Below are 7,623 nucleotides of genomic sequence, written 5' to 3'. Positions count from 1 at the left end.
TGCCAACCTTTTGGTCAGCAGCCGAGCACTTAACCACTGTGCCACCAGGGCTCCTAGAGCAATAATACATGCATATAAACATCTCAGGGTAGAATTACTTACAATAAGTGGAAAGACAAAATATGACAGGCAGATATTGCTCTTTTACAAATTAAAGGTTTGTGGCAACCCTGCATCGAGCAAGTCTATTGGCACCATTTTTCTAACAGCATATGCTCATTTCGTGTCTCTGTGTCACGTTTTGGTAATTCTCACAGTATTTCCAAATTTTTCATTGTTATTGTATCTGTTATGGTGATCTGTGATCAGTGATCTTTGATGTTACTATTGTAGTTGTTTTGGGGCGCCTCGAACCACGCCCATATAAGACAGCAAACTTAACTGATAAATGTTGTGTACATTCTGACTGCTCCACTGACCAGCCATTCCCTCATCTCCCTCCCTCTCCTTGGGCCTCCGTATTACCTGAGATACAACGATATTAAAATTAGGCCAATTAATTACCATACAATGGCCTCTAAGTGTTCAAGTGAAAGGAAGAGTCTCTCACTTTAAATCAAAAGCTAGAAATGATTAAGCTTAGTGAGGAAGGCAAGTTGAAAGCCAAGAGAGGCTGAAACCTAGGCCTCTTGTGCCAGACAGCTAAGTTGTGAATGCAAAGGAAAAGTTCTTGAAGGAAATTAGGAGTGCTACTCCAGTGAACGCAAGAATGATAAGAAAGTGAAACAGACTTATTACTGATATGAAGAAAGTTTTAGTGGTCTGGATAGAAGATCAAACCAGCCACAACATTCCCTTAGACAAAGACTAACCCAGAGCAAGGTCCTAACTCTCATCAATTCTATGAAGGCTGAGAGAGGTGAGGAAGTTGCAGAAGAAATGTTTGAAGATAACAGAGGTTGGTTCATGAAGTTTAAGGAAAGAAGTCATCTCCATAACATAAAAGTGCAAGGTGAAGCAGCAAGTGCTGATGTAGAAGCAGCAGGAAGTTATCCAGAAGATCTAGCTAACATAATTGAGGAAGGTGGCTATGCTAAACGGTAGATTTTCAATGTAGACAAAACAGCCTTATATTGGAAGAAGATGCCATCTAGGACTTTCATAGCTAAAGAGAAGTCAACGCCTGGCTTCAAAGCTTAAAGGACAGTCTGAATCTCTTGTTATTGGCTAATGCAGCAGGTGACTTAAAGTTGAAGCCAATGCTCATTTACCATTTCAGATGTCCTAGGGACCTTAAGAATTATGCTAAATCTACTCTGCCTGTGCTCTATAAATGGAACAACAAAGCTTGGATGACAGCACGTCTGTCTAGAACACAGTTTACTGAAAATTTTAAGCCCACTGTTGAGACCTACTGCTCAGAAAAAAGAAAAAAAAAGATTCCTTTCAAAATATTACTGCTTATTGACAATGCACCTGAGCACCTAAGAGCTCTGATAGAAATGTACAAGTTGATTAATGTGGTTTTCATGCCTGCTAACACAACGTCTATCCTGCAGCCCATGGATCAAGGAGTAATTTCAATTTTCAGGTCTTAGTATTTGAGAAGTACATTTCATAAGGCTATAGCTGCCATAGGCAGTGATTCCTCTCATGTATCTGTGCAAAGTAAATTGAAAACCTGGAAAGGATTCACCATTCTAGATGACATTAAGAACATTTATGATTCATGGGAGGAGGTCAAAATATCAACATTAACAGGAGTTTGGAAGAAGTTGATTCCAACCCTCATGGATGACTTTGAATGGTTCAAGACATCAGTGGAGAAAATAACTGCATATGTAATGGAAATAGCAAGAGAACTAGAATTAGAAGTGGAGCCTTAAGATGTGACTGAATTGCTGCACTCTCATGATAAAACTTTAACAGAGGAGGAGTTGCTTCTTGTAGATAAGCAAAGAAAGTGATTTCTTGGGGTGGAATCCACTCCTGGTGAGGATGTTATGAACATTGTTGAAATGACAGCAAAGAATTTGGAATATTACATAAACTTAGTTGATAAAGCAGCGACAGGGTTTGAGAGGATTGACTCCAATTTTGAAAGAGTTCTACTGTGAGTAAAATGCTATTAAACAGCATCACAAGCTACAGAGAAATCTTTCGTGAAAGGAAGAGTCAGTCAATGCGGCAAACTTCACTGTCGTCTTATTTTAAGAAATTGTCTCAGCCACCCCAGCCTTCAGCAATCACCACACTCATCAGTCAGCAGCCATCAACACTGAAGCAAGACCCTCCACCAGCAAAAAAGATTACAACTTGCTGAAGGCTCTGGTGATGGTTAGTATTTTTCAGCAATAAAGTATTTTTTAAGTAAGGTATGTACATTTTTTTAAACATAATTTTACTGCACACTTAGTAGCAACCCTATAGGACAAAGTAGAACTGCGCCATAAGGTTTCCAAGGATTGGCTGGCGGATTCAAACAGCCGACTTTTTGATTAGCAGCCGAGCTCTTAACCACTGTGCCACAGTATAGTGTAAACTAACTTTTATATGTACTTGGAAACCAAAAAATTTGTGTGACTCGCTTTATTGTGATATTCACTTTATTGCAGTGGTCTGAAACCGAGCCCGCAGTATCTCCAAGGTATGTCTATATAATAAATGCTCTTCTCAGAAAAGTAGTTTGCTTAGGGGCAACGACACTAGACTTCAAGAATCTAGAAAGTCTTCCTGGAGGAAGAGCTGCCCATCTAGAGTTGAAGAACATAGACAGGAGTTAGCATGACCAGGAGAGGAGGAAATGCTTTCCACGGAGAAGGTCAGAAATGAGAACAAGATGGGTAGTACTAGTAACTGGGAAAACTTTAGTGTGGCTTGAGCAGAAAGCCTCAGGGAAGAGTTTTACAAGTTCCTGACAGAGCTGTTATTGATGTTTGAGATGTTAGTGGGAGCATTTAGAGCCATTATTTAAATGGGTCTGCAAAGTATTAGTGTCTAGTACCAAAAGAATTGTTGCAGACACTGGATATATATAATTGGATCAAGGACCCCTTGTTTAATTAGATCTGAAGTTCTTCATTTATTTTTCCTTTGAGTAAAAGTACATTTTTAGCTTCAAGGGAAATGACACCTTTCATGAAATTTTAAAGCTCCTTGGAGAAATACTTCGGAAAAATCTGTTGAAAATTTCCTCTTCTGATAATATAATTGTCTGAGACTCTGCCTCCAAGTGGTACAAATCAGTTTGCTCTGAAGAAATGTGTGCATGACTTCCTTGTGGTGACTCAGTGGGAGTCATTGCTGACATGCAAATCTCAGTCATCACCAACACCACCAACTCTCTGTGCTCTGTGTTCTTCAAGGACTCCTGGTGGTCTCTGCAAAGGTACCAGCAAAACTTTCAGCAGTCCAGTGATTTCACTTGTGAAATGTAAATATATGAACAACACTTATTCCGCTACTGCTGCGAATGTGCCTCCAAGAATCACATAGGCTAACCAATTGGTCGGCCACAATGTAGCGTTTATTTGGACCCCGTAAAACTGACGGTCCAGTGCATTCCTATCAATGGCCACCGTCTTGTTTCAAGGTAAGGTAAAAGACCCTGAGTTCGTATCTGTCTGGAAATAGGTTGACTAACACCAAACTCTTCAATATACAGGTAGTCTCCAACTGTCATGGATTGAACTTGGTTAGGTCATGATTCCCAGTATTATGTGGTTGTCCCCCATTTTGTGATTGTAGTTTTATGTTAAAAAGGATTAGGGTGGGATTGTAATACCCTTACTAAGGTCACATCCCTGATCCAATGTAAAGGTAGTTTCCCTGGAACATGGCCTGCACCACATTTTATCTTACAAGAAATAAAAGGAGAGGGAAGCAAGCAGAGAAGGGGGACCTCATACCACCAGGAAAGAAGCACTGGGAGCAGAGCGCATCCTTTGGACCCGAGGTTCCTGCACGGAGAAGCTCCCAGTCCAGGGGAAGACTGACGAGAAGGACTTTCCTCCAGAGCCGACAGAGAGAGAAAGACTTCCCCTGGAGATGACACACTGAATTTGGACTTCTAGCCTACTGGACTGTGAGAAAATAAATTTCTCTTTGTTAAAGCCATCCACTTGTTATATTTCTGTTATAGCAGTACTAGATGACTAAGACACTGACTTGGGATGCTTTCGAGTTATGATGAACCGCACCTACAAGTATCCTTTTTTTTTTTTTACATCTTATCATTACTAATATGTACTACATACACTGCTGCAGCACATAATTTGCTGATGTTATCATTCTCAGATGTAATGTTTCCAACCCTCAAAGACAAATAAAGGTCAGATTTATAAAGATACTGATAATAAAAAGGTAATAATAATGAAAACTAAATAACAATAATAATAATGAAATATTCAACTTATGTCAAAACTGACTTATAACGGAGTCATCGGAACCTAAGCCCGTTGTAAGTCGGGCACTACTTGTACTTCCAGGCAGCCATTTTAAACACAACATTGATCAAATTCCCAAGTGGAGCTTCATTAGCTTGTGTAGCAGTCATATCTGAAGGTGGAGCTTGCTGACTGCTGTTTTCTGTGTTGAAGGAGACCATCCTTATGACGAAACAATGTGTTCAGCAGCCGTGAGCACGCAGGTGAGCACACCTCCAAACTGGCCTTACATCATTAGAGTATACAATGATATGAAGGTCAGTGAAATGAAATACCAGTACAAAACCACAACTTCCACTTGTTACACAGAAACCTGTAAAGTGTCTGCCCCAGAAGGTGGTTATCTGCTTTCCAGAACCTTTTGCAGTCAGGAATCAAATGAAGTCTTGGGGAGCCCCTCAGCTAATCATTTCTCATGGTTCTCATAGTCTATGTCATCCTAAAGTTAAACACGGAAACTGAGTAAGAATGAGAGGGCCATTCCTCTTAAAATTTCTCATAATTTGTCTCTGGGAGTATCTCAAGTGGTGCTCAACAAGTATTTTTAGCTTTCATCAATTTCCAAGGGCCCTGAAGCTGTGAAGTTGGTGAAGGTGTCTTGCTGTGGCCCCTAACAGCTGCAATGAGCTGACCCCCCACTGGACATCACAATGCCCACTATGGCATCGCCTTGTCCTCATCCAGCCCTTCTGTCCCTGAGTCCCACTGCTGCTAGTCGGGCCTGTCACCCTAGAAGCCACAGGTAAGAGAAGTCCCTTAGGTCTCAGCTGCCATGATAACACCATGTCCCCCAGAGCCTCAGCAAGCTGAAGTCATACTGTGCTCTGCGTAGGAGTTAGGAGGATGCCTCTTCCAACGCTTGTAATAATTTGACACATGGGAGTCAAAGAATTCTTTCCTCAGGCAATTCTTTACATTCTTAGACTAAAATGCGGTTTAAAGTAAGTAGAGTTCTGAGTTTTTATTAGAATATCCACCCCGAACTCAGGAAGACCACAGATAAATCTGAGTTGCAGACCCTGTTCTGTACCCCAATAAGCTCTTCTATCTGATGACATGGATCAAATATATATGCCTGGCAGTCTCTTTCCTTCAAATAGGGTTGTGGTGAGCAACACAACCAGTCCTTCTGACATGAAGTCAGAATGGAACCCAGTGTTGAAACAGCTTGGGTTCACTCTACAGCAGAAAAATTTCCATTTCCTGAATCTTAGGCCTACGCTCTCCGCTCTCTCCACTTAAGTCTGTTTGAATCTCAGGTCTAAAGCTGAAATTTTCAGATCCAGTTTTAATTAGGTAAAGCATATTGCATCATCTAGAAAGGGCACCTACTTTCTCACAATCGATGGTAACACCACAAGCACAAAGAGAAAATTCATAAAGCTAACTTACCATGGTATCCAATGTCATTGATAGGTCTTACAGGAAAGAGACTCCCACATTTAAAATAAGAGTAATGCATGTACATAAATATCATGAGGTAGAACTATTTACAATAATTGGCAGGACAAAATATGATTGGGAAAATGGCGCTCTAGGCAGAAGCACCATGGCGTCCCTCCACAGCAAAGATCCGAAAAACTAAGCTGAACAGAGAAAACAACAGTCCTGAAACCCTAAAACATCAAATGAGGAGATAAAGAACTCAGCCAAGCACCAAATGGAGTGAGAAAACTGACAGAGAATGGAGAGCAAGAAGAGATTCATGCAGAGGTCCCCTATCAACTAACGCAGCACGGATCCACCATCTTGGACTCCTATCAGAGACCAGCATACAGGGGGTACGAGAAAGCAGCTTCACAGAGCTTCCAACGGGAGACAAAACAACCGGTAATTTGCGATATATGCTTTCCCAACCCCCGCCCTTCTTCACCCCCACTCGGCCTCCTCTGCTTCCCACAACCACAATCTCTTGTCCGGGAAGCACCGGCTGCTTGGATTCCACCCACCTGAACAGGTTGGCTCTCTGAGTGCTATTTGTTGGCTGCTGATGTTGCTTTTTTCCACTTCTTCTGATTTCTTCCTTACCTCTCACTACCTCCCCCTCCTTTTGCTCAAATACCTGGCTCCGTGCGCCATCTTTGCTTCTTCCTGAGGGGCTACGGAGCTCCATTCAAGTGTGGAGCTGCTTCCCAGTCTGGGCTGCCGCGCTGGTGGGATCCCGGAGCTTTTGTTTGTTTGTTTGTTTGTTTGTTTGGGGTTGTTCGTTAGTTTTCTTTTCCTTTTCTTGAGTTGGGATTCCGTTCTAGCCGGGCGGTGCTGTGCAGCTTGGAACCTACCACCTCGGCTTGTGCAGACGCACAGAGGGATCCCTGAGAGCATTTCTTTCTTCGTTGTTGTTGTTTTTTTTTTCCTGTTTTTTGGGGGGCTTTTCTTGTTTTTGTTTTTTCTTTTTAAGTTTGTTTTGTTTTGTTTTCCCTCTTTTTCGCTTTTGTCTTTCTTCATTACTCAGTTTCTCTGCTCTCAATATCTTCCTTCTCTTTCTGTTCCCTGAATACCTGGCATTGTATACCTCTACACCTTCAAGCCAGGCTGTACTGCAACACCTGAAAACAACTTCCCCAGACCTCATAGCCGCACCGGTGGGATCCTGGGAACTTTGCTGTTCTTTTGCCTTTCCAATTTTTATTTATTCATTCTTTTCTTTTCTTCTTTTTCTTCCTCTTCTCCTTTTTGTTTTTCTCCATTTCATAGTCTCTCATCTCTCCACTCCAATGGCAAGCTCCCCTAGCATTCTTTTTTGTTGTTTGTATGTTTTAGGCTCCTGTTCCTCTCTCCTCTCTCCCATATCCATCTTAACTCCATACATAACAATCTCCCTGCTACATCTTGCCTACCTGCAACATGCAGTTAACATCACACCACCAAGCAGCACAGGCACGGCCTACTGGAACCTGCCCTGCACTTATTACCAACCTGCCCTGGTGGCTGTAGTAAGTGCCACAAACAACCCCATCCCAGTAACTCCTCTTCAGCTAGACCTGGCCTGCCGTAACATATCTGAGTGACTGACCCTGCCAACTGGAGAAGGAGGCAAAAAGTATTGTGCCCACAGAAGAGCAAACAACAAAGAACACACAGCCTCCCTGCTCAGACATAGCCAAATTAAAAAAAAAAAAAAAGGGATGAAACAAACAAATCTACAATCAATAAATGAGAAAAATGACTACTGAATGCCCCGAAGACAGCAGACAATATCAAAACTTCTACAAAAACAGGACAGGATGGTTCCAGTAGG

Source organism: Trichechus manatus, unplaced genomic scaffold (genome assembly GCF_000243295.1).
Source record: "Trichechus manatus latirostris isolate Lorelei unplaced genomic scaffold, TriManLat1.0 scaffold00183, whole genome shotgun sequence".
NCBI lineage: Eukaryota > Metazoa > Chordata > Mammalia > Sirenia > Trichechidae > Trichechus > Trichechus manatus.
This window is presented reverse-complemented; position numbering follows the sequence as displayed.